At 41.5% G+C, this 27,658-nt stretch overlaps 1 protein-coding gene across 1 annotated transcript in view; it reads right to left on the bottom strand.

Annotated features, from left to right (window-relative positions):
* PPARGC1A (PPARG coactivator 1 alpha) overlaps positions 1-27,658 on the bottom strand; it is a 363,434-nt gene that overhangs the window by 70,397 nt on the left and 265,379 nt on the right. The gene's annotated exons all lie outside the window — the stretch shown is intronic.

Raw genomic sequence — 27,658 nt, 5'->3', positions numbered from 1 at the left:
TATAATTGTGTTCATTGACTGTGCCGAATCCATCATCTGTTTTTGGTTTTTTTTGAAATTTCATTCACACCTTTTATAGAAATGTATTTACACTGGAACATTTCATATTGCTGTTTTGGATATTGTGACCTGCTCATGTTGTTTCTATTTTCTGCATTTCCACTTGAATGCTTTCCCTTCAAATTAACAAGTTAACTGATAAATATAAACTGTGACCTTAGTGGTGCTCTCACAAGCTTTAGAGATTGAGGAACTTTTCTAGTGCACTATAGATGGAGCAACCTAAAGTAGTAATTACAGATTCCCAAAGCTTTTCTATGGCTCTGTCCACATTATAGCTTGAACTTTGCTGGCAGTTCCAGCATTACCTGGAAAAGATGCAAAGCAAAACACCAACTAAAAAAGACTGAGATTTCATCAATTGCTTGGGAAGAATTTTATTTATTTTTAACTGAAGTGTGTAACCCCAGCCATAGTACAAACTTACCCACTAGGATTTTTTTCCCCATGTTTTACTGTGGGTTTTGAGCATAGTGCCCCAAGAAGGAGAAAAGCAAGGAAGACAGCTGCAGTGGTGGTGTAGTTTGGAAATGACACAGCCTCCACATATGCAAATGAAGCCTGTGAAACCCAGCCAGCACCTAAGCTGCTTCCTCAAAGGAAACCTTGTCTTCTGAACATTCCCTAGGAGCTTTAGCAATGCTCTTCCCTCTGTTTTGACAACAGTAAAGAATTGCACAAACATCTTCTGTGGGGCAATATCTGAGTGCATACACACACGATATTTGGTTCCATAACAAACACACAAAGAAACCCTCCTTCAGCTAGCAAAGTCTGCGGGTCCATTGGACACAATCTGCCCTGTTGAAATGTCCTTTATCAGACCACCTCTTCAAACACTACATTTCCCCTGTTTTCAGGTTAGTCTGTACCAGGTCTCAGTAATTCCTAAATTTTGTCTTTTCTTCTTGAAGGGTCATGATTCAAGAAAGTTCGGGTAAGCCTTCCAACAACATTTGGGCACTAATACTCAAATCCTGATACATTTCTAATAGGACTGGAAGGTATGGCTGCCTGCAACAATGGGAAATATGAATCAATGACCAAAACCTTCAAGCTCTCTCTCTCTCTTTGACTTTTTCCTGGATTTAGCAATCATTTATCCTCCTCTTTCACCCACATTTTTTAGCTATGGGTCATGTTTTTATTCCCTGTAATTCAGGTTGCTCAAAAAAGCTACTGATTTTGGAGACCTTGTGACCAAAAATTAGTCCCTTGATTATGGCACTGACGAAGAAATGTTTTCTTTCCTCGCCCCCAAGACTATGGTACTCACTGATTTTTGGATAAGTTTGCTACTTTCCTAGGGGAGTAAGGACAAGCAAACTTGAACATAAAAATAGTGCTGGAGTTTCAGACAGATGAGGCTTGCAAATCAGTTCTTACATCAACTCAACCCTTTCTGCTCAGCTCTCCAAGAGTTACAGCAAAAGATCAGCCAATGCTGTATACAAAAGAACAAACTGCACTCCAAAGATGTGTTAGTGTGAATGATGTTCTATATAAAGTATATGTACCCTATTAATTTTTTATTAAAAATCTTCCTTCTGTGCATCTTTACTCTTATTTTTTGCGCAGTCCTGTATTTGTTCTCCAGTCCATTGTCTCTGTTCCACTTCTATCCTATTTGTTTGCTCTTTTTTTCTCCCTTTATCATCTTCTTTTCCTTATTTATCCAGTTCATTCTACCCAGAATACACCCTCAATAGCATAAGCCAGTGAATCAAACTCCTTGAACTTCTGGGTTCATTGATGCAGTAATTCTACAACAGAATAAAGCCATCTGCTCTCTTTAGTTTTGTTAGGGCAGTTATGATTGGAGATTTTTTTTTTTTTTAGCAGAGAAACCCACGATAGTACCAGCTCTCCGAAAAACTCAAGGGCCAAGTTAATTCCTGGCCCAGCTCTGGGTCACAGGTTGCTGTCTGAGGAGCTGTATATTCGAGAGTCCAAAATAACTTTCTCTGAACAGCAATGCGTTACTGACATTACTGACACCAGGCTGAATTTTGCCACACCTGCCTCCACAGACTGAAGGCTCAAATAAAGAGCACTGAATGCCAGGCAAAATCACCTGCTTGTTTCATGTGCAACTGGACCTGACTATGACTATTAACTATCAGTGCAGATTACCTGATTATCAGCGTTAACCAGGCTTGCAGACATGCAACTCTTTGTAACTGGGTGCTTGCAGTGAAACCTTCCAGCAGTGTTCAAGTGAAGCAGGAGGATCACAGACTAAAATATATAATTCTTCTTATACCTCCCTGAAGATCACTCTCTTTATAAGCATGTTTCACTTACTCATTATAAACAAGAAAAACTAATCCACTCCAGCTGATTATGTAAAAAATATATTTGTCACTTGTTTCCCTCCAACATTTGGGGCATTCTCCAGAACCCTCATTTGCTATGATTTGCAGGAAAATCCAGCTTGTCAGGCTTGCTAAAAGGAGTATGAACAATGTCTTTCACTTGGGTGTTACTGTTTTTCAGAAGGGCTGATCTGTAAAAGAGTATCTACCTTTAAATTTATGACCTCTATATGTTTGAGAAACAGAGCCATGTAAACACATCCGTTTCCTGGGGAGGCTGTGCTGCTGTCTGAGCACAGACACCCAGGCAAGCCAAGGAGACAGATTCCAGTTTTGCACTGTCTTGCAGGTTGGCAGAGCAGGCAGGACCACATCAAAATCGCAGAGCGTTGCAGATCTTCATCATCTCTCCTTTACTCACCTCACTGCTGATATTTCCTTGGAACAAAAGAAGTCATAAAGTTCTTATTATTCCCTTATCCTTCCACACATTCAAGTCTCTGGGAAGAGACCAAAACCTGCTCATATCTGATATTGTCAGACCCAAGGAACTGGTTTCAGACATTCCTGTTCAGGGGTCTGGAACATCTGCCCCCACTCTGAAATTGTGCCTTTCCTCTCCCATTCCCAGCCTTGCTGGGATGCTCATGCCCTTCTGACAGGAAATTGTCTTCTTCAGCTTCAGCCACACAGGGCAGAACATGGGGAAGCTTCAGGAACACCCCTTGTATTTGGACGACTCTGGAACACCCCACACAGACCTTTCTCATTACACATATTACCATCCACCTTGCACCCTTTCCCCTGAGCACCTAGAGAATTACTCTGGAGCTCTTCTTCCCTGAAGAAGTAATTCTTCTTCCTATTCTTCCTTGTCCATAGATTGCCAATCTAGTTTTTATTGGCTTTTTCTGAGAAGGATCTGAAGAGGATGATTGTATAAACAACCACCATGGATTTGTTGTCTTAGGGTACAGAAAAGGTTCCCTGGTACAACCATAAGGAAGTTCATGGGACCTATTGGTCTTCAAAGGTACCGTCCTTCACTGAGGTGGCCACCCAGCTGTCACATTGCATTTGGGGTTTGCTTTGCCATCTGGCCATTTAGGCACCCAGACAGGGCCTCCCAGCCTGAAGGGGAGCTGTGATGCCCTGGCTGCCACAGCACTGCAGGAGAGGGCAGTGTGCTCTGCCATGCCGAGGCTCCCAGTAGCTAGAGGAAGGAAAAAAAATCTCACATTTCCATAACATAAACTATGTCCCCTCTAAAATGGCTGGTAAGGCAATTGCAGTGGAGCACACACAAGGCTGCAGCACAGCACTGGAGAGAACAGTAACCTTTAAATACTCTAAAATCAAATCTTGTTTTACACAAAACCGCTGTGGTAAAGTCGACGTGAATGAAGCACCTTTGAGTGAAGGAACAGAGAGAAAGGCAGTGGACAGTTTTAGTGCCTCCTAGCAATTCTTTTTAATAAACTAGAGATGACAGACAGCCTTACCAACATATCTCTCATCTTCAAATATGACTTTCTTCAGACAGAGCTCAGTGGAACTGAGTCAGCCTTTTTTCTTGGGCCTAGCTCTTGGCATTTTTCATGTTAAAACAAAGTATAATGCAGAAATAATTCTGGACTGTAGTAATCTGATGGGATTTCAGTAACACAGGCCAGAGATTTGCTCTGCAACAATTTTAGGCAAACAAAATAAAATTAAGATATCACACAAAACACCTAGGGTGGGTTTTTTTAAAAATACACTTATGGATCAAGTTATCCTTTTATAGGGTTATGCCTGCCTGTGGAAGAGTGTGAGATTTCGTGGAAACTCCTGTCAGTGGAGAACATAGCTCCACTCATGCAGCAGCCAGCACTCACTGCTTGGCCTCTGAAGCTCCCAGGCTGCAGCAAAGGTCCCCTTCCCCAGGTCCCCACAGCCCCTGCACCCTGTCTTCCTGAGTCAGCCAAGGACAAGCCAAGCAGAGATGGCATCACCTCATTGCAACACCCAACAGTATCATGCAGACCAGGCTTCTGAAGGACCAGCTTTGCCTGACCTCTTAACTAGTAGTTCCTGCCAGCCAAAATTGAGCCCTGGAGTTATTTTTAGCCAGAACCCTTCATGAATTGCAGTTAACTTGCGATATGCAAACTACTGACTAGTGCTAGAGGAATCCCTATGGGTTTCATGGTTCCACTCTCTGCTCAAAAGTCCAATTATTCATTTTTCTTGGAGCTGCAATATTAATCTAAAAAAGTTGCACAAATGGCAAGAGATGTCATCCTCCCTCCATCCCCAGTTCAGATAACTGAAATAAAGGAAGATAAGCATTTAGCCCAGGGCTTATTAGCTATACAAAGTGCAGCTGTAAACCTTTAGAGGCTGACCCTCCTCCAGCGATGCTTTTGACAAGAAATTTGTCAGTACTTTCACCTCTGACTCAGGGCCAAACACACTGGTGCAGAGATGGGAATGGGGGAACTAGCCACAGAAAGGTATGGGTGAGTCACTATTTTATTTTAATTTTATTTTATTCTATCCAAATCACTTGCCTCAATACCTGTAAGAGAAAATGCAGTAAAGTAAAAAGGGGGGTTGAAGTAGCTGGAAGGGGTGACTGCTCTAAATCCTTTGGAAGGGAATGGAAATCTTTAAATGGATTTAGGCAGGCTTTGAATCAGACCTTATCACAGAAGGTAGGACCAAGACAGTTCAAAGCAGAAACTCCTCCACTTTTTTTTTTTTTCATTTTCATACTATTCAGGCTTCCCCACCTTTCCCCTCTGAATACAACAGGAATAAAGCACATAGATTGCATCAGCTATCGCCATGTTAGACATCTTTGTTCCAAGAAATTTAGTATTTGCTGAAAATCTTTGGCCTGGGACACTGACTATATATTATTTTGTAAGTGGGTATCAGGAAGATTCATGCTTTCTCCCTGAAAGAGCTCTAACTGTACTTTCACTACTTCATGTCTATCAACAAATAAGGCAAGTTTGCTACTTCTGTGTTTGTTCCTAATGGATCTCTACCATTGTAAAATTCCCCAACAATATGGCTCAATTAAAGACTATTTGTTGTTTCTGCTCTTTTGAACTCCGCACGTGGAAGTGCAAGTCAGGGCAACGCATTTAACCAAAACCATTGAAAGGACTGTGCAGGATTCACACTGAAACAGAGACTTCATCAGAGTGCACTGTTCCCCTTTGCCCACTGCAGCCTCCCTGTTCTCTCTGAGAAACAAAGAACCAAGTAAAAATATGAAACTGTCAGAATGGAAGATTATTTTAATTTCTGTTGCAAGTTGTTATGTAAAAAAACCTTCTGATACAACAGCAAACCAACACCAAACATCACTTCATCACAATATTAATACTAATTTATTAAACCAAGATTGCACAGACTGGAGAAATGAGTGTGACACATCCCCAGGGGTTTTCTGGAGGTAGACCTCCAGCTGTTTCATTCTCACATGCACTCTGGTTTACAGGGACATGGAAAAATATTTGCACTTCAGTTCAATGCAGCACAATTTTATATTGTTTGCAGGTTTTCTTTAAGGAAGGGTAGAAGCATGCACAGCAAGCTGGAGATGTACACTTTGAGACAGGGCTACCATCTTCCAGGGAGAGTGGGGGAAAACACATGGTGGTTGTTAATTTATATCCTGGACAATGCTGTAAATCGAAGCATCGCTGACAATTCCTGCCCAGTAAACATGCTCAATTTCATCTCCCGTAAAAAGGCAAGCAGGCACTAAATAGCAACACATTTTGATTTTCATTTAGCCACTTTAATGATAGGTGATGTTAGTGGAAAAGATCATTTATCTTCAGATTTATTTTATATGAGATAAAAGGCCTTGCCAATTTTTTAAAATTCATTTACACAAGTGAATAAATCTTCCCAAACAATAAGTGGGAAAGTCATATTTCTTTAACTTTGCTAAAATCTGAAAGTGCTGATCTTGGAGTGAAATAGACAGCACTGGCATTTTAATCAAAAACATAAAGACTCCTCTTCCAAACAAGAAGCACAGCTATACTTCAGGAAAAAAAAAAAATCTCTGATTCAGAGGACAGCCTTTTTTAATGCATTTTGTCAAAAATCTCTGATAAATCAGGAAAGTGCAATTTTTATGTCCCCTTCATTTTTAGATCAGTTCCAATGTGAAGGCTACCTAAAAATAGACAGAACCTAACCTTTCAAATATCTATACTGCTGCATACCACGAACGCAAGCTTTCAGTGCCTCTCATGGCTTTCAGGAGCCTTGTGCTGTGCCTGTCTTCTCCTCTAGCACATTATCCCACGTTGCTTACCACACCCAGGCACGGGACAAGCTGCAAGTTCCAATGTGCAGTGCCCTGCAATATGTGGCAGGTGTCCATCTGAGACACACAAGCAGAAAGATCATGAAAACCAGCCTCCCCTTTTGGCAATTGGATTTTTGCCACAAAAAGGACACTGACAACACTGAACCTAGTAAGTGGGGACGTGAAAATGAAGCTGTGCCGGCTGCCCCAGCAGCTCTGTTCTGAAAGCACAGGCTGGTTTGCAGCACACCACTCTTAAAAATATGAAGGGGAACAATAAGCTCTTTTATTGTTTTCCACAGTGCTTGCAGACACAGTTCTACCCATCTAAAGAAGAGATTTTGCAACAGTGCACTGAACTGAGTGACTGGTGTAGAATTACAAGACAGCAGAATACTCGGTAACTATTTCTTTGCATTACACTTTCAAAACTGTGATTCTGTTTGGCCTTAATGGCATAGGTCAGATTCATCCCAAGCACAATCCCAGCAATTTCAGGTCAGTGGTACCTGAAAAATCAATAGCATTTAAGTTGATGAAGTTATAACAAGGGGGATTTTGGCCCAGGCTGTACAAATACTTACTTTTATTGTATATATTCTTCACTTGGTATTATGCTGTATTTCATTGTTCTCTAATGCTTAACACTTTACTTAGCAGGTCCTAAAGCCACACTAGGAACTAGAATAGGAGAAAGCTGTACTAAAATCCAGTTGTGGGGCTGCCCTGGAGGCTTTGAGTGACTATGACTTTTGTTTACACGAAATAGAAAATCACCCTTGTACCAGTTGTTAGCTAGCTACTTCTAGCAAGAACGAGCTCGTAAGGGCTTGCTTTTCTTTGTTTACTGTCATGCTCTGCTCTAACGGAGTCAGAAGTTTGTCAAGGCATTTTACTCTGTCAAAAAATGAATAAAATAACTTACACTGATAAAATAATGAAATAAAGCAGCATCAGACTAAATGAATTCCTTCAAAGAATTTTGGATGGAAAATGTCTTACCTGCTGACAGGAAGGCGAGAATAGCAAACAAAGGCATAGGAATAAAAGCTATTCAATAAAATATCGATTTCATTATCACCACCTATTCAACTTAATTTTCTTGGCATCCATATCCCTAATGTAGGTTTGTGATAGATCGTACAATCACTTTTTAATTAAGCCCTACTGTGCCTTGTATTAAGAACAAGACAGTATACATTATGGCACAATATATCTACCAAAATATTTAATGCTCATCCTTTTCATTTTGGTATTTAAAAGTTGTTCTCTTAGGAGGTGGTATCAGTATTTAACAACATTCTTGACAGTAAGTATAAAAACAAAAAGCTTCATACTTAATCTAGCCATGTCAAAACTGAAACTCCTTAAAATAATTGCTTTCTGAATATATAGTATTTCTATTGTATTATTTTATTATTTCTCACCTTTTGACATCTAAAGATGCAAAACTTGTTCCTTTTCCTACATACTGATGAGATGGGAAGTGGCACAAGGATGGAAAACTCACATTTGACCAGTTGAATGGTACGTGAAACAGATGTTATCATGTTACAAGAGATATTTAATGAGAAGCTGTAAAAGACTGGCAGCTTTCTGGGTTGGTAGTATTTTTTGTTTCGGGTCTCTTTTGTTGTATTGCAGTTCTGCCACTTGTGATGGGGCAGATCCTCTGTAAGAACAGCACTCATCTTCTACTGGGGTACTGGCACTGTCCAGAGGGCAATATTCACTTTAATTACTAAAATGTACCCACCTTCTTCCAAGTAAGAAAAAGCTGTTGTTGCATTTATAATATGGTTTTAGTTTTTAGTGCCAAAAATGAATCAGTAAACATATTTACATTATGGTATACTATTTCTTATTCTGTACCCATAGTAACCAAATTAATCTCAAGGTACTGCTAGCATTAATTCAATCTGAAGCTCGTACTTGGGATTTCACATAGGTGCCTTCATCCTATTCTTCTTCTCAACTAATAAAATGTTAATATATGGCAATACGTTTATTTCTGGTTCAGTTCAAGTTGAGGTGTGCAGTACTTTGCAGAAACCTAATTAATATGAATCATACATTAGAACACTCTGTTTAGTATACAAAAAATGGTGCTAGCACATGAAGATGAAACAGAAGACCCAAGCATTCATTACTAGCTGTAACTTCTCTGTCTCTAGCGTAGGGAAGGCCAGTTTTCCTTACCCTTCAATTTCCATTAAAAAAAATTCCCTAACATAGAGTGTAGCTCTTTGCTGAAGAACTACACTAAACAAATCACAAATTATTAAAAAACAACAAAGGAGTAAGGAGATCTTGGAAGATGAGATACTGACATCTCCCCCTGTACCATCATGAGTTTGGTGCACACCAGCAATTAACTAGTTCCCACAGTAATCCAGAAATACTGTCTTCAGCAACACCCACTGATACGAGTTTTCCCACTGGAACAGCCTTCAGCCAAAAATACCCATCCAGCTGATAGTGAAAACTATCTCCACACCCCAGGAATTGTGCCTGAACTGCTCAGGAGACATAAGCAGCTCAACAGCTGTGGTGTTTTCTCGATCTTCTCCAGACCTCAGCAACGAATCCAGTTCTTTTGTCAGAACTTAATTTGGGCAATCTGATACCTCAGGCATGCTCCTATCCCAGAATCTGCTCTTTTTCTTAGGTTTTGCAGCAACAGTTCACATTTCTTGGAGCCTTTTTTACCTAGCTGTTCCCACTCCTGTGGATTCCCAGGAGCACTAATGTCCCCAAGTATTTTGGTGTTTTCAAAATGCCCAACTAAAAGAAATTACTGCACTAAATGGTGCCCAACTTGATCCAACCACTGACAGAGCAACAGGGCCAGATTCTGCCACCCTTATTCACCATGTACAATAAGCAGTCCCATCAAAAGGCTGAGCTGATAAGAAGAGCTAAGGCAATGCTTGCGGACGGGCAGAGGGAGTGTGAGGTGAAGATCCCCATTCTGAAAAGAATCACTATCGTGCCAGTGCTGCTCTCCATGGAAGGTCAGCCCCATGCCCACCACTGCAGGACACAGAAGACCCCGTGGGTCTCTCCAACAGGGACATTACATCACTCAAGGCTGCATGAAGAGAAGCCCAAGCCTGGCCTTTGCAAAAGGACCTACCTCAAACAAACCTCCACAACACAGGACCGCATCAAACAGCCAGAATTCAAAGAGCTCCCCTGGTAATTTCAGGTTCTTGCCTTGGTAGCCGAGCAGCAAAACTCTCAGGGGGGCCCCTGGTGTGCCCCTGGGTATTCCCATAGGGCTCCCACTGGCCTTGAGCCCTGCCTGCATACTGCATCCAAGGGCACAATACAGTCCTTCACTTTTACCAACTGCTACAGAGCAAGAATTCCTAGAACTGCTCAAATACATACCAGTTCAAATATGGGTACTTTCAGACTTCTTTTCTATTCCAAATTATGTGCTTTGCCAGCTTCAAAAAAACAGATGGAAAATACGTCCCTAAATGTGCACCCTTGTGATCATTCCAAAAGGAAAGCAGCACCAAGTAGCTTAAAACGTTTGCTAGAAAAAATCTTTTCCATATCATGCAAATAGCAGACAAAAATAACTGCTAGGCAATTTATATACATACAAATATTGGTTATTTTAAACAGTAATTTGTTATTGAGGACATCTCACTGAAATATTATAATATTCAATTTCCTCTGCATTTGCATGGAAAAGGAGCTGGAGAGCACATGATCATTCATTTAACTATTACATAAATACGTCTATCATAAGATCACACGGATTTCAAGCCAGAGTTCAAATACATGTTTAATGCATGAGCGTATGATGAAGAAACTTGTGAACTCACAGGTCTCGTAGCACAATCTCAATCAGATACAAGCTTGGTGTAAATATGTACAGTATCGTGTGCTTTCCAATAGCACCATGTCTCCAGGCAGCAGTCTGACATCAGCAAAGGAGACAGGTGGTTCCCTTTCCAACCCCGGAGGGGTGAAAAAAATGAGTTAAGACACTGTGTAAATATAGCAATATTTTTTCCTCAGTGTTTTGCTACAGTTTTCAACCCTTAATGAAACTGCAGTGCATGAACAATTCTCATAACATCTTTGCTACAAATCAGTGAGTGGATGTCATGTCCTAAGATATTTATAGCCTTAAAGGTAGTGGTAAGTGATACTGTTTGGCAGCCTTGGTTTAGAAGTGCTGAAGTTATTTGCCTTTTGGTTTTGTGAGAAAGGAGCTCCAAAAAGCCACAAAAACCCAGTTTCCTTGCTCTAAATGTATCCCTTTCCTATAGCAGATCACTGTTACTAATAATGCCTGTAAGAATGACAAACAGTCAATCACAGGCACAGAGCAGGTCACAACTGCTTTTAGCTAGCTCAACTTTGTAAACTCTAACAGTGTGAGATATGCTAAACCCTGCATAATCCACAGCAGTTTGATTTTGAATCTCACATTACAAGGGTTTACACGTATGGTAACCTGCATATAGAGTAACCAAATCTGCCCTTTTTTTCCCTATTTGTACATAAATAGATGCTTTTTTTTTTTTTTTTTTTTACACGGTGACAGCCACTGCCTCTTAAACCATTTTCTTTTGTTGCATTTCCTTAGAAACACAAATCTTGTTCCTTGGCAGCAGTTGCTGTAAGTGCTGTACCACATGCCCAAACTAGTTCTCACTCACAGCTTTAATTCACAGTAAGTGGCACGAAAGGAGGTCAACACTTCTCAGAAACCACTTTCAGTTCTTTGCTGCTTCAGTATCTATTCTATAAAGCCATCCGCCCTAACAGAAAGAAAGTTGTTTCTTATATTGTGTCCCTTGCTTTTTTATTATTGTCATCTTTATGGAATGGGCTGCAGAATATATCTGATGGAATAAAAGAAGTTTATTCCTGAAACCACATTCCTTTTGCAAGATTCTAAAAAAAGAAGTTAAAAAAAAAGAACCAAAAAAAACCCCCAAAAAAAACCCAAAAAACTTTCTGCTACAAAAACAAAATGGCTCTTTCTTTTTCCATGCAAAAAGACTTTAAATGAATGGCATATTGCAACTCAGTGTCAGTCACTGGGTCTTACTTTTGGTTCAATTTACTTGCTTACAGAATTATTATTTTTTTATCAATCCAACCAAGACATCATGGAGGTTGAAAATCAAACAGCCTTCTTTTTGCTATGATGCATCACTGGCAAGAGGAACAGCCTTGCTGACAATATTTTGCTGTCACATTTGCCTCTACAGCTTCACTGCTTTCTCTGTGATCAATGAAAACAGATTTTGACCTCATCTATTTCATTTCAGACCATATTCTGCCCTGAGGCACACGAGTACAACCTATCATAGTTATAGTGGCAATTGGGGCAGAATTTGTTCCTTTCCTGACAATTCAATATGTGATTCATGAACCAGAATTGAATCCAGTTCTCCTTTCCTAGAGCTCCTCTGGTTTTTGGCATCAGTAAAAAAAGCAGCAAGGATGAATTTATGTTGGTCATATCAGCAGAACTGGCTGGGTAGTCAATAATCTGACTGGTCAGCAAGATGCTACCTGACCAAAAGTTTGTTACTGTATTTTATTTACACATTTTATTCTGTACTCTGCTTGCTTGTTTGCTTCACTTCTCTCTCTGTTGTTTAACTAATGGGATCATGAGACTTGGAGAAACACCTAGTTTTGAACATTTCTGATTGGCTTAATAAAGCAAACCTAAAAAAAGATAATCTTCTCCACAGCCATCACCTTAAAAAACACACCCCTGCCACTAGACATGGAATACATGGAATACATTCACAGGATATGTAGTTGCAGGCCATAACCAGACGATCAAGTTTCTCATTAATCCCCAAGACAATGGCCCACTTTTGAAACTACAGGCTCCATTTGTATTCACACATGACTCTACGTGCCAACACCCACGTGTGCTCTTTCATGCACCTTGCTGTACAGCTGAGGGGAGCACGCTTCAGCACACACAGTGTCACACGGACACAGCAATGCCACCTGAAATGTGCAGCACCCCAGCACCCCTCTGCTGTGGGGCACTCCCTCTGCACCACCTACAGAGGTAGAAGAGTCTGTTCTAGACCACTCTGGGAGCACTGGCACTCCAGAGCCGATACCAGGAGCTCTTTTTGAGCCCTGGAAGTCCCCAGTGTCTCAGTGTCTCACTCAGTATGACAGGCATTGCATGCATAGATTGCATCATGATTTTCTGTAGGACTCAGTTCCCAGGCAGAGGCGAGGTTGACATCACTTTGAAAACCACATCCAAGATATCTAATGAATTGCATACAGGAGCCTAATCTGTAGTAAATTTGATGTACGGTAAAAATAAGCTCCTTAATATAAAAAAAGCACTAATCAACATATTGCATATTAGGCCTGCAAAATGCCAATTATCTGATGAAGAGAAGTAATACTACATAGTCCCAGTTTCCTCAGTTATTTAACTATTTATGTCAATGGAAATCAAAGAAAACAATGCCTATGGAACCATACATGAAAACACACATGAAGGATTTCAGCCAACATCTTAGATTTGAATGTAAGGATAAAAAAATTATTCAACAACAAAAATATAGCTCAGGACCTCCAAGTCCTGCTCCATACTACTATTGTACTGATTATGAGAAAACAATTTTTGGAAGCAAATTATTTTAATTTCCCTCACCATTTAAGAAAAAATGCATTCAAAGCAAAACACAGAACCTGATCCTGCCCTTCTGCAACCCCATCAATAGCAGTCTTACCACAAACTCCAGTGAAGCAGAATTTATCCTTTCCCATGGGCCATGCTCTGAGTCCTTAATTCAACACCTTATTCACCAACTTGTTCCATGAGATTAGCTGTGGTTTCAAGGGTGGTTCATTCAGAGCAATGGGTCTACAAACACTCTTTCTCTGTATTGCCAAACTGAAGAAGATATTAACAATTTGGGGAACATTACCAAAGGCTCAGAGAGAATGTCAGTATCTTCTGTGGTGTTTTCTTTGGAGTGAGAGAGCTTCCTGAGTTTGAAAATCAGGCTTACAATGAAATAAATAGAACTCCCTTCTCTTCCTTGGTTTTTTTTTAGGTAACATGACCTAAAAAAGGATTTGCAGATACACTTGGAGAGGAGAGAGCGATCTTGCATTTATTGGATTTTTGTGTATTTTCTGCATTTATTTCAGACAGTTTCTCAAAATTTTCAAACATCTGTCAGTCTTATAAGGTTCACCTTTTCTAAGTGCAATGTGCCTAGCTTAATTTTCTTTTATTTCTTAGGATATTTATTGCACTTCCTAATAATTACCTGAATGCCCACACAGTGCTTTAAATGGGGCTGCAAATATCCCCCTTGATCACCATCAGCAAAAACCTTCCCCTCCTAGAAGGAAATAAAACCCAGCACAACTTTTCAATCTACTATTTGCTGTTTTTTAAAACTGCAGGAAAAACTTGTGCCCGAAGGGCCGAGCCCTGTTCCTTGGGCAGCCAGGCAGACCAGGAGGGGTCTGTGTGCCGCACCGGAGTCACGCTTGGAGGCAGAGCCTGCCAGAAGTGCTGATTCACTGCAGCCACTGAGGAGGCTGCTTAGAACCTAAGCTGGGGGGAGGAAAGATGGCACAGAGCAGGGGGGCATCTTCATTGGTACAGATAAATAAACAGGAGGGAATGCCAAAGCTGTTGCAGAGACTGGATTCCCTGAGATCTCTGCTTAATACGTGCGTGTTAGTTCATTTATTGGAACAAAACCTGTTAATACAGCTCTAGCCATAGGGGGAAAAAAATACTTGCAAATGCACAGAAGTCATGTAAATCAGAACTGCTGCTCTATTTTACAAGAAATTTTCTCCATTAATTAATTTCATGACTTAGAGCAAATGAGCATGGTTGGAAACAGGGGACCCTGCTGATACCAATCTCACAGCATAGGATACTTTCGTTTCCCTCTCTCAGATATATAGCAGATGTACGACCTGGCTCAAATCCAGGTGTGGACTAGGTACTTTTGTGGCTAAAACACCACCTTCTAACCTGGTTAAGTCTATTAGTAACTTTTTCTGGTTTGGAGTTATAAAATATCCCATAAATCCCCCAGGATTTTAAAATCCAAATTCTCAGAGTTGTCACATTTATAATTAGAACGATCTGATACGACTGGCATTAGTGTGAGGTAGGAACATATCACAGAGGGCCAAGCAGACAAACTAAAATATTTCTCACCGTTAAAAAGGGAATTCTTCCAAGTAGAAATGTCAGTTGAGTCACAAGGGCTCTGTGCAAAAGTAGCACCTCTTCATCCTCATACCTACTCTTAGAAAGTCCTGTACTGCTGCCTAACTTAGCCCAACAGACCACACCACCTACCAAAGCCCTGTCAACAGCTCTGGCTCCCTGTGCTAAACCCAGATCTTCCTCCAAGAAGAAGATTACTTTTCTGTAAGTGCAGGTTGTTTCAGAGCTACCTGTAACACCCCCAAACCTTATAGACAGCATCTCTGTTGATACTGCACACAAGAAGATATGCCTCCACACTGAAAAAAATTATGTTTGATAAAACACTTCGTCACAGTATATCTGGATGTAGAACTTGTTGCAAGAGTAACCTTCCTATGTGCTGATGAAAGTACTTTTCAAGTTGCTTACCCCCATACTGGAGAAAGAGAAAGTAGGAAAGCAAGGGAAGAAAGGAGAGGAGGAAAGGATGGAGGGTACACTATTGTAGTTACTGAATCGGCAAGCAAGCCAGAAACAGAGAAAATGAGAACAGCTGTAAGGAACCTGGCAGCACCAGCATTTTGAGGAAAACAATAAAGAGGAGCCTGGAAGACAAGAGAAAGCCTGGCTGCAGATACTAACTTCTTTTTTTTTTTTTTTTCTCTCCTGGAAGAGGATTTATGATGCTAGATTTTGGTTGACTCCTAATACCCACACCTGGATAAATACAAACGAAATTAATTTTACAGCTGCAATCTTTCCACATTTTGAACATGGTGATTTGCAGTAAGAAACCCTATCATGAGGTGTCAAAAAGGACCATAAAACATAACATGCAATATTTTCTGATAGACATCAGTTGTAATTATATGAAAGCTAAGCAGGCTGCTCCAGGGAGAGGTGGATGGAGTCGCACAGCAGAGTGCCTGGCCCGCGGTGCAGATGGCAAAGCTCAGTCCAGGCAAATGCAGTGGGAAGGCCACAGGAGCTCACATATATCAAATAATAACAGGAATATGTCTCTTCCTTCTGCCATCCCGTCACTGAAATCAGTGTGAAAGCAGCACAGAGATGAAAATGCTGTGGTCAGGTATTAGGTAAGACCTTCCTACATGACCTGAGATTACAACCATCATTCCTCATCCCTCTTACTTCCACACGACAACCCTCATCCCTCTTATATCCTAAACTAAGTCACTGGTCTCAAAAGTTTTACTAGCACAGTATGGCCAGTTTTTATTCTAATACATTTAATTTCTATTGAAAATCAGTAGTAACTGATCTGTAACACAGGCTTGGCATTAAAACACACCACTGATGTGTGAAGAGATGGTGATACTCCTCAAAGAAAATATGAAAAAATTCAGAATACTATGTCTGAGAAACAAGGTACGATATTTATTTCAGAATTAGGTCAGGAGCAGTTTATCTGCTCACAGTCTTTCCTCTCTTATCCCATGACCAGACTGGCAAATTTTCCTGTTTCACTGCTTGGGAGAACCAAAAAGGGTGTTGTCCTTCAGTCTCTGCACCACACCTACAAAATACATCTCCTGGAACGTAATATTTTCCTTGTTGGCTTCTGCTGTGAGGGTCATATTATTAATGTATTTGGCTCACCTTCCTGCAGCCAGACTTTCCCACAACAGGTGTGGATCCCTACAAACTGGTCACATTTGTACCAAAAAAGCATCAGGTCCTTTACAGCATGAATTCCATGATTTGATAAAATGGGTCAGTGCTGAAGAAAAGTCTCTTTTCTGGGAATTAAAATAGGCAATTTGCTTTCTGGTATTTCACCTGCCTCCCATATTATCACAAGCATGACAAATTAATGGCTATAGCTATATTATAGCACCACTATGCTCTACACTGCCTGGAACACTTGGAAGGATATTGCCCCTCTGAGAAGGCAAACCACTACACCAGCTTTCCTGGATAAACTAGAGGTAAACAGACGCCTTTCCAGCTATGAAGAATGACAACCAATTTTTACAAATATACTGAAGAAAACTCTTTGTAAGGTTTGGGTTTTTTCTTGCTTTGGCTTTCAGTATTAACACTTTGGGCACCTGATATTAATCCCTCCCATATTTCTCAGCTCTCGTGTAGAAAACACAGCACAGTGCTACAGCTGCGGCATTTTGAAGTCTGCACAACATGCTGTACATGCCATTGCTTGACATTTTATTGACAACAAAGGCCCGCAGCACAGCAGCGCTTTTAGAGATGGGATTAACATAATGAACTCCATCTTCATGGCTTTTTCATGGCATTTCTTTATGAGAAAGAGTGAAAAAAGACCCAAATCAAAAACAAACAATTTTTTTAGTCTTTTAGGACACAGTCCCCTCTGAAATGGTTGTATATTCCGGAAGGACAGAAAAGTCTGCAAATAAAGGAGCACATTTGTACTTGTAAAGAGAATATAACTGCTGAAAAACTGGGTGAAAAAAAGATACTGACCTTTCTATAGGTCAAGAAGAGCTCAAGTGTGGGGCCTGGACTAGTACAACATTATAGCTGATACACTAAGCTCCATGGTGACACAGTAACATGAACAATACTGAGCTTTCCACATGGAACCTTCTACTACTCAGGGGCAGGCTGAAAGGGTCTTTTAGCAAGACAAACACCAAGATTGTAAAACCCCTAAAATACATGTACAAACCCCAGCAGATAATGCTTATTCAGTTCCAAGTCAAATGGTCCTCATGCATGAGTAGTCCAGACAAACACAGCCACTGAACCCAGCCTATGTTTGCCAGACGTCCAGCCCAAATTTGCAAGATGGCCCTACATGCAGGAAAAAGAGTAGCACTTTGAGCAGGAATCAGCAATTTTGTCTGCAAACTCTGATCTTCCCCTCTTAAAGCTTCAAGAAAACTCTTCAATGAAAAAGTTCTTGGCAGAGTTTCCATCTGTTCTTGGCTGGACTCGCTAGCCAAGTCTGAAGCACACAGAGCTTTGCTTTATTTTTTTCCTGGTATGTAAGTAAAACTCCACAATATTGCTGCTTTTTAGAGAATGAAGTAGAGCAATCACACAGACATCAGTCCAGCCTAACTGTAGCTTCTAAAAAATTAATTTAGACAATTAAGAATTATAGTTTCTGATTTTTGCAAATTTCCTTCCTTCCTTCCTTCCTTCCTTCCTTCCTTCCTTCCTTCCTTCCTTCCTTCCTTCCTTCCTTCCTTCCTTCCTTCCTTCCTTCCTTCCTTCCTTCCTTCCTTCCTTCCTTCCTTCCTTCCTTCCTTCCTTCCTTCCTTCCTTCCTTCCTTCCTTCCTTCCTTCCTTCCTTCCTTCCTTCCTTCCTTCCTTCCTTCCTTCCTTCCTTCCTTCCTTCCTTCCTTCCTTCCTTCCTTCCTTCCTTCCTTCCTTCCTATCCCAGCCCTCCTTTTCATAATCTTCTACAAACACCTAAAAAAAACCTACCTAAGTATCTACATGAGTAACATATTCAGAACCTTTTCTGGGCAATAACAAAAGAACACAGCAATTTGGTATGACCTCAAACAAATTAATCAAATTAATGTTGCAAAGGTGCCTTAGTAAGAGATCAAAGAAAAAAGATCACAATACTCACCAATTGCAGTAATAACCTGTCTGCAATTGAATTCTTGGCTTTAAACTAACACATTACATCCACTTAGAAATTAAAAGCTGCAACCTCAACATGTGAACTCCTTGCAAAAATGGGGCAAATTACTCTGGTCACTGCTGAAATAATAGGTATTGAGCACCTGTCCTAAAAGTTCTGTCAATTTGTAGAAACATAACTCAATTTCTCTAGGAAGTCCTGAGACGCTTTCTGAAAACCAAGCCTCCACCCTGGTTCACAACCTTTGTTTAAGGAAGACAAGTAATCTACATTGTGAAAAGAGGCTGTGTTCATTTTCCTGCTGTGACCTGAACCCTCAGTTATATAAGAGTGGGAAGCATGGACAATTCATTCTTAATGCTAGCTCAGTCCTGGCCTCTCCTGGGCACTGGCTGAAAATAATACTAAACCATGCTGAACCATTTACAGTAGCTTTATGATGTGGATTATCATTCAGCAAGGACTGACCTGACCCCATCACACTCATTTCATGCAGCAACACAGACTGGACTCCAGAATCTAACAAATGCCACCCACACTGGCACCAACACAAGTCATGCATTCATGCAGAAGGCTCACTCTAGAATAAAGTTGCTTTAAATTTATCCTGGTACTAAGCCTTCAGTAATTGTCATATCCACCCCTTTTCTGTCGGCATAGGCAGTGCTTTAAAACTATAAGCTGTCAGACATATATTCAGGTTTTTTATTTCAAGCAGTTTCCCCACTCTTACTTTCAGAAGGGTAAGATAAGAAAATATGAGAAAAATTATGAGAAAATATTTTGTGAATCAATGCTTCCAGCAGTTACACAGATTTCTAATGCTTCTGCTAAAATAATGGTCCTTTATTCTGCTTCTTCCTCCAGACAGAGATTCTGGTCACAAGGCACGGGAACAATTTACCTCCTCTTGGACACACGAGATACTGTGCAACGCAAAAATGTGAGCTCCTCAGTCATGCAGGACCTGGTCATATGGCTGCCCACTGAATTCCTTCTCTTTCCACCATCATAAAAGGGAGTACAAGATGCTGTTGCCATTTATATTCCACTGATTACACAAGCTATTTTCATGGCAGGACTCTGCTACTGCATTCCATCTCACAGGCTGAACAGATTGAGCTTTTTTAGTGGATTCTATTAAAATAGATGTTCATTCCAATAGGACAAATTCATCAGGTAGGGAGCTTTTACATTGAGTCATTTTAAGGTAATCTTTGTACACATCCTTTTCAAATAGCCTGAACTCTTTGAATGATAAAAGTGCACAAAAACAATAGTGGCTGTGAGTGGAGAAGAAACATTTTAAAAGCTGGGTTTGTTAAATGTTAACCCAAGAAACAAAACTCTGTCTGATTTTATATTGGATCTTTCTATGTGTATTCCCATCCCTACTGCTTTCTTTCTACTTTTAGACAAAGGGAGACAAAGGGTTTAATTGCATTTTTACTCATGAACTGTCATTATCAATAATTTATGTTTTCTAGTGAACTCTTACACTAAATAAAAAGAGAATATAAGAATAAATCTTTTAAAAGGAATCAATTTTCTGCACATCAATCCCTGCAGGCCATGTGCTCATTAGTCAATAGTTTAAAATGAAAACATCTGATCAAGGTAATACACCTGTTAAAGGAGCATAAAATTCCAAACCCAGTGGTAAAATATAAAGATTATGAACCCTCTTAAAGGAGCCATCAAAGTAAACTATTACACAGATACATCTGCTTCATACCAGCACCCGTTCCATCAGTGCCAGTCACGATAAATGAGCATTAGGACAAACATTTCATAGAGCATCTGCAGAAAATAGTTTTTTCTAAAACTGAGTAATTCAGCTCAAGAAAAGAAACAAGTAATGATTTAGCCTTGTGTGCACTTTCTAATAGAGGATCTCCAAGCAATGCAAAACTATTACTGATCTGAGCTCATCACAAATCTGTGCATTAGCAATTTATCAATTTCGTTTTACAGACGAAGCAGCTCCCATACATGATAGGCAGGGTGAAGTGACCAGCATGCCTGAGTGTGTTGAGAGATGGGCTCAAGCACTGACTAAAGCTCACAGGGAATCAGTTCTGTCACAGCTACTATGATTATTACTGTTACACAGTTCAAACACTTGTTCTCTTGTTTCCTGCTCTGAAGGCTCTGTCTCTTGCAGCTTTGCTGGAAGAGGGAACAAAGCCCCTCACCAGCACAGGCATTCCTGCACTTTCACAGTGTGTCATTCTGCCTACCTCTCAAGCAACACAAATCCCACATGGATGCTCTCTGCCAACATAGTCACTTGTGCATGTGCTGTTGGAAGAGCCGAGATTTTTCTTTCTCTTTTATTTGCCTCTTTTTTGGTTTGTTTTTTTTTTTTTCTTTTGGTTTTTAATTCAAACAAAGGGTGCTCAGGGCCCCATCTAAGGGATTTTTAACACCCTTCCAAAAGCTTATGGGCCTTTTGAGTCTCAGCTGTAATTAGTCTCCGCCATGTTTTGTAGTGCTTGTGATCACACTTGGGTTTGGTGAAATGGAGGGAAGCGCTGCTACCTGGTGCTCCTGCTCCAGACTTTCTCCACCTTTCTTCCTTTTTTTTCCCGAGGTTTCACAGACAGGAGAGGAAGAGAGAGGGCCAGGGGAGCAGCACGATTTCTTCTTCACACAATACCTTTCTGTTGGCCTTCCTCGTGGCTCCCAACCAAACCAGGCTTTCACAATGCTGAAATCACACACTGATTTCATAATCTCCGATCTTCTCTTTGTGCAAAAGAAAGCTGATAAATTTATACCACCCTGCTCCCTGCTCTCAGGTCCTGCTGGAGGGACACAGGGTGGCTGCAGGCAGCCCCCAAAGGGAGACAGCGAGTGTCTCATGCCCAGTGGCGCGTGTGCCCACGTGGGGAGGTCATTGTGAACCCCATCCCACCAGTGTTTCCCTTTTTACTCCAGAAGCTGCTGGTGTAATGTTACCCTCTGTGTTACCACATAAGTAATGCCACTCATGTGACCAGGATTTCCAGGTGTGGAATTTAAATTTCTCACACCTTTGATGTTACTTCATGAGGGGGAGACACCATGGCCCCAGTCCCCACCAGGAGCCCAAACTTTTTCACCAAGGATCCTCACAACACAGTATTCAACACATCTGCAAAGTGGCTGAACAGTCAGGGCCAGTCATGCTTTATATAACATTTTTTGCATTGTTTTTGAAATGCCTGGTGCAGGTGTCAGCCTGTTTAAAGGGTACAGTCTGTGTGCACACCTCGCCTTCACTGTGAGTGCACGAATTGTTACTGCTCGGAACGCATTGCCTTGGCGCTGCTGACATTTATGTAGAACAGTGAGGTCTATTTTGCCAGCTATGACTTCAGCGTCATTCTCAATACCTTTAAAGATCAACCATAACAAAACAAAAAGGCTTCTGAATTTTATTGGCACGTGCTGACACAGGAAATATGAAATACGGGTACCTGTCATAGCTGATCCTTCATATTCTGGAAAAAAAAAAATAAGGAGGAAAAACCAAACAAAATAAAATTTAAAAGAAGAATAATAAAAGAGCAACCATAGAGAACTGCTCTGAACTGTAAGGCCACTTTGAAACAGAGGAATGACTCAAAAATAGCCTTGTCTGAAATAGAGCAGCCAAGGTAAGTGTGGCGAGGGAGTGCTCCCAGGCAGGGCAGGGCAGGTGCCTGCTGCAGGTGTCGCTCACAGGGTGAGAGAGCTCTTCTGGAAAGAAGGGGTTAATATTAGCCGCGTGTTATACTCAGCGATGCCTTAAATAATCATCACATGGCTCCTGTAATCTGTTCCATGCTGTCAGCACTGGGTTAGTCATAATAATATCAGATAAGAGCTGTTCAAAGTGACATACTAACCAACATGAGAGCCACATGACTTTCTGGCTCCATGGCTGCCCTTCACCTGAACTTTGGCTCAGATAGTTTTATACCAGCACAAGGTGTGCTGGCATCAGACCCCTTCCCTGCACGGGCTGTGGGACACCACCTGCCCCCCAAGCACCCCACAGCCATCCCCTGCAGCGGGGATGTTCTCCTGCTGGGACACCCTCTGGACATCCCCCTTCATTTTTTTCTAAGCTGGCTGCAGGGTAAGAGAAGCACTTTTGGCACGGGGCATACAGGGTGACTTTTCCTTTTTTTTAACAGTACTTCCTGCCTCTCCCTGCCTCCTTTGTTGCAGGCTGCCAAGCAGAGGAGCAGAGAGGCACAGCAGCAGGAGGGACCCGAGCTGGGGAAGAGGAAGGAGGCAATAGCAGGGGAGAGGAACATGGAGGGGTGCAGGCGCCACATGGAAAAGCAGCAAGGCTGTAAGGCTGTGAGGATCTGCAGAAGGAAGGGCAAAAGTGGGCAAACTGCAGCAGTCAAAAGAGGGAAAAGAAATATTAGAAGCAGAGAAATTGGTGCAAGAAATTGCCTTTTAAAAAGAAAAAAAACCACAACACCGACAGAACTGGTTGTTGTATGCCTTTAAAGACACACCAAAAAAAAAAAAAAAAAAAAGAAAGAAAGAAAAAAAAAAGAAAAAAGAAAAAAGAAAATGCAAGAGCATTCCAGCACTCAAAAGGTGCCCATGGCCAGCCCCAGAGACAGGGAACAACTTCCTCTGTACCTTATGAACCAGCTCCTACTCATCACTTAGCTGCCACGTCAGCCCAGGGGGAGTTAATGTGATCTCTCCAAATAGCTGTCTGCTGTTTTCTTTTTTAGGCAAGAGAGTTGCCTTTTTTTGTTTGTGGGTGTAAAGTTTCCTGCACAATCATGCTTTGGTATTCCAGGAGGATAAATAAGTACAAATAATTAATATGAGCAAGCCCAATTCAGCAGCAGGCTGTAAACTGGTGCTGAGCAAACCAAGGAAACAGTACAAATACCCTGTTTATAGAAGAGATGAAGGGAATTCCATTGCAGCATTACAAGAGATGTGAAGACATCTTTCTTGACAAGTATCATGTTATCCTGCCAGAGCTCCAGTGGCACAAGACTGCTCATGTCCTACGGTTCCACTCTCAGGCTCTACTAGGGTGCATCTCAGTAAACAGCAAAGCTCCAGCAGCTCCAGCAGCTGCCAGCCTGGCCACATGGTGTGGAGCAGCTCTCTGGAGAAGGCAAGGGGGACAGCTGCACCGCCAAGAAATGAGAAGAGCTGAGCAGGCTAGTGCAGAGGATTCGCTTGGGGAGAGGGCAAGGGGAAGAAAAGGAAATGTAGAAAGGAACTGCTATGTGAAGGAAGGGAACTCAAGAGAAAAAAGGTAAAACGAGTGAAAAAAACTAGGGAAAACAAAAAAGACAGGGAAGCCCAGCATTAGAGAGAAACTAAAAGAAAAGAGAAAAACAGTGCCAAAATGTATTTTGCTTTGTTTTCCTGAATTATCTCTTCACTTATAAATTGCAACACACTCCACCTGTACGCCCTAAACCAGCAAGTTTTGCCCCCTGAGGAGGAGATCTGGATTTTGAATCTTGCTGCCAAGTGCTCGGTAAGTGTTCATCTCTAATGTTAGACTGGCGTGAGCACCTAACACACTCCCAAGAAGACCCCTTTAGGCCAAAAAAGGATGGTGTCAAACAAGCTAGGTGAAGTTAGGGTGTTCCAAAGAGAAGGGTGTTCCAAGTTCCAAAGAGAAGGGAGAAAAAGGCAAGTGTTTGGTACCCATCTGCCAACAGTCAGCTCAGGCCAGCTGCAGAGGCTGTTCATACAGATCTTGTCCTGAAGACAAGGGGTGGCTGGATTAGGCCCTGGCTTGCCAAGAATGATGATCAGTCTCTCACCCATCCAGCGAGACACCTTCAGCAGAGAGAAAAACTGCATAACAGAAAGACATTCTTTCCCTGGCACTTGCAAATCTCTTGAGTATTACGTAAACACCTGCTCTCCTGGGTACTGGAAAAGGAAAAGGGGCATTCACATTAAGACTTCAGTACAGAGGCTGGGTTGCATACAGTCAGTGGCCATAAACTGGCACATCTTGGCTCAGTTGGAACTTGAATTACTTTATGGACGTATCTGTCTCGTTCTCTTCTCTGCACAGGGAACAAAAATCAACTGTGCTCTTAAGTCCTTAAATTAAATTGAGCACATCTAGGGCCATAAATTTGTTTCCTAAGATAGGTAGCCTCAGTTCCTGCATTGTTTTTGTGAACAATCTCCTCTAGGATACAGTCTACATACCATGGAGACTTGCTGGTGTCATCTCCGAAGCCAGCAATCTTTTTTTTCCTACCTAAGTGAAACTGCATGTGTTTTCTCTTCTGCTAATGCAGGTCAAAACCGCTGTTACACAACAGTGAAATGGCTGGAAACAGCTCCCTCCTTTTTTAAGACCTCTAACCCTAGGCAGGGTGCTAGGATGCACTCACATCTCCCTCCATGAGAGGTAGAAGGTATGTTTGCCCACTTCTCTTACTGAGCTGTGCAGAATTTTGTTCCAAATGATGCCATTTATTATTCATTATTATTTAATGGGACCAAAGAATGCAATATGTGTAACCAAGAAATGTGCCAAGTAATGTTCTTTCTTTTAATGGCTAGATCAAAAGGAAGTTTATGAGGCTTGTGCTGTCTAAGACAGTAGTCACATTTGCCCCCAGTCCTCTGCAGCACACCTTACTCAACCACACATTTTAAATCTTTAAAATCAGGGACCAAAAGGTGTGCTAGACATCTTAAGTTCACTTGCCTTTATCAGCTTTTTTCCTTTTCAAATAAATGCTTTTGGAAGACATTTCTCTAAGCCAACTTGCAGTTGAGTGCTTAACATAGCATCTCGAGTACTCAAACAGTCCTTGGAGAACACTCTTCCTACTCTCACTCTAAATGCATGCAGTGGGTGATGGAAAGGCTCTTAGACATGCCAGAAAAGGGATGGTTTTCTGATTTTTCTCTTTTCTCCTTGAGTTACCAGCTGCTTTGTCAACAACCAGATATCCCCCGCTCCCCTCCCTGCCTTGCCCCCAGTAAGATTTGTAAATGTCTCTAGAAAAGTTGTAAAACTAGCTCTAGCAGGATATGCATTCACACTAATGCTGAAGACTCTCAACTGTGATAATTTAGCAGATCATTAATCCCACTCTCTAAAGGAGGCTGTAAAGCAGAACTAAATATGCAAATCCTCTTGTGCTTTAAACTTGCATCTGTCTGTCCGTCCATCCAACTATCTATCTATTGTAGTGAATTCTCCTAAGATCACGCTGTATTCTAATCCATTAATGTAGCTCAACTGGAGCATACAAGATTAAATAATAATTAAAAAAAAAAGAGATAAAAATAACAGAGAGGCCTCTGTACAGAGGGCAATCTCTCAGACTTTATGATCTCCACTGCACGTGCAGAAAGGGGGTGCCCAGCACTGGGGGTGAGTAAATTAGCCTTTTATCACCACCCACTGACATTCAAGCACCTATTACTGTAAGGCACAAGTGCAAATGAGGTGGGTGGCCTCTTTCTAGTCCACTTCACTGCACTGCAATGCAATCTGGCATGACCTCCAATTCCTATTCAGGACAGCAAACGCTGTGGTATCAGGGGGTTTGGGTATTCTGGCATGACTGCAGGTGGTATGCTTGCGCAGTAACTACCTGCACAGTGCCTGGGGCTAGACATTTTGCTCACATGAGCAATAAACTCTCTCAATCAAATGTAACTAAGTGTATAATTTACTATTTGCAGCTATTCTACCATGGAACTATTCCTGCTTTAACTTAGATTCCTTTAGGTTTTTCTTCTGGCTTTAAATCAGAATCCTAAATGAAGATTTAAAAATGTAATGATCTTTGCTCCTTAAAAATTGCAGTATCAACGTCTATGGGGCACCTTCACAGTGAGCACTGCAGTGACTTTTAAGATGCAGCACAAATAAGACTGCTAAAAAATGCAATGCAACATTGCAGGTGAGAACTCAACAAGCAGTCCTGGACCCTACCACACGTATGCCATGTCCAGGTGGTAAGAACATCCCCCATCTCCTGAGCAGGTCTGCAGAGCAAAATACAGGGAAAAGAATATGCAAAGCTCACAGAACCTAACCCAGTGGAAAATACCAGTTCCTGCTTGAACCACAGGAGCTCTGGAAGGCAAGAGATGCCTTATTTGTGTTCAGGGGAAAAAGGGGCACTGTGCAGATGGGGAAGACCCAGCTTCAGCAGTTTGTGTCAGAGAATAACAGATTTATTCTTGGTTGGAAAGCCCTGTGGGGAGTTGCAGCAATCTTAAGGCTGGAACTAACACTATCTCTCCAACAGCCACAGGACTCCACTCCTGTCTGGAAGTGCAGCTGATGCTCCCATATGGGATTTAGCTGCTGGCAGAGAAACTCTCTGATTTGCTACAGAAATCTCCACTCTCCTCCCTCAGCCACTTCAGTGAGGAGAGCTACTCATCTAGGGAGACCTAATGGACTGTGTCTGCCTCTTACACCTTTATAACCCTCCGAATTCCCTCACTGAAAAGCTCATGTCTAGAATATTCCTCTGAGAGGCTTTTGGTCTAAGGAGCTACTTGGGCTTACAGAAGGTCCACTGCTGGCTCCCCACTGCCCCAGCAGAATCTGGTATGGTGCTGTACAGAGCTTGCCACTGGACTCGGTACATCAGAATCCAACAGAATAATGGCTGAGAACTGTGGATATACCCTGATGTTTTTAACACAGAAGAAATTACCTGCAATGCCTGGGGCATTTGTGTGCACGTGTGGGCACACGAGAACTTTTGTATTTTCTTATATATACAATAAACCTGCAAGCACTCCAGAAACCAAACAACATAATCTGAAATATCATCTAGACTTTTTTCCTTCTCTCCAGCCTGCTACAGGCAATTTCCTCTTCCCACTGTTCATGCCAAGATCCCCTGCGTTCAGCTCAGCTATTTGAGCTAGACCAGGAACACGATTTGCTGTGCCCACTGGATGGTCCAGTGACCACTAGGCAATGGAAGTAATGCAATACTTGAATAATTTAATGTCAGACATACAGGACAACACAAGCAATTGCTTTACAGTGGCATATAAGGGTAAACAAACAAATGTAGATGGCTATTGGTTTTGCTACTGAAACCACAGAATAAAGTAACATACAAATATGGGCCTTTGGCATATTGACACTTCTAACTAATGAAGCAGGAGATGGCTTTTGTTGGAAGTGTTTGATG

This window comes from Passer domesticus, chromosome 4 (genome assembly GCF_036417665.1).
Source record: "Passer domesticus isolate bPasDom1 chromosome 4, bPasDom1.hap1, whole genome shotgun sequence".
Classification (NCBI taxonomy): Eukaryota; Metazoa; Chordata; class Aves; order Passeriformes; family Passeridae; genus Passer; species Passer domesticus.
The sequence above is the reverse complement of the archived record's forward strand: the minus strand, read 5'-3'. Positions and strand labels throughout refer to the sequence as shown.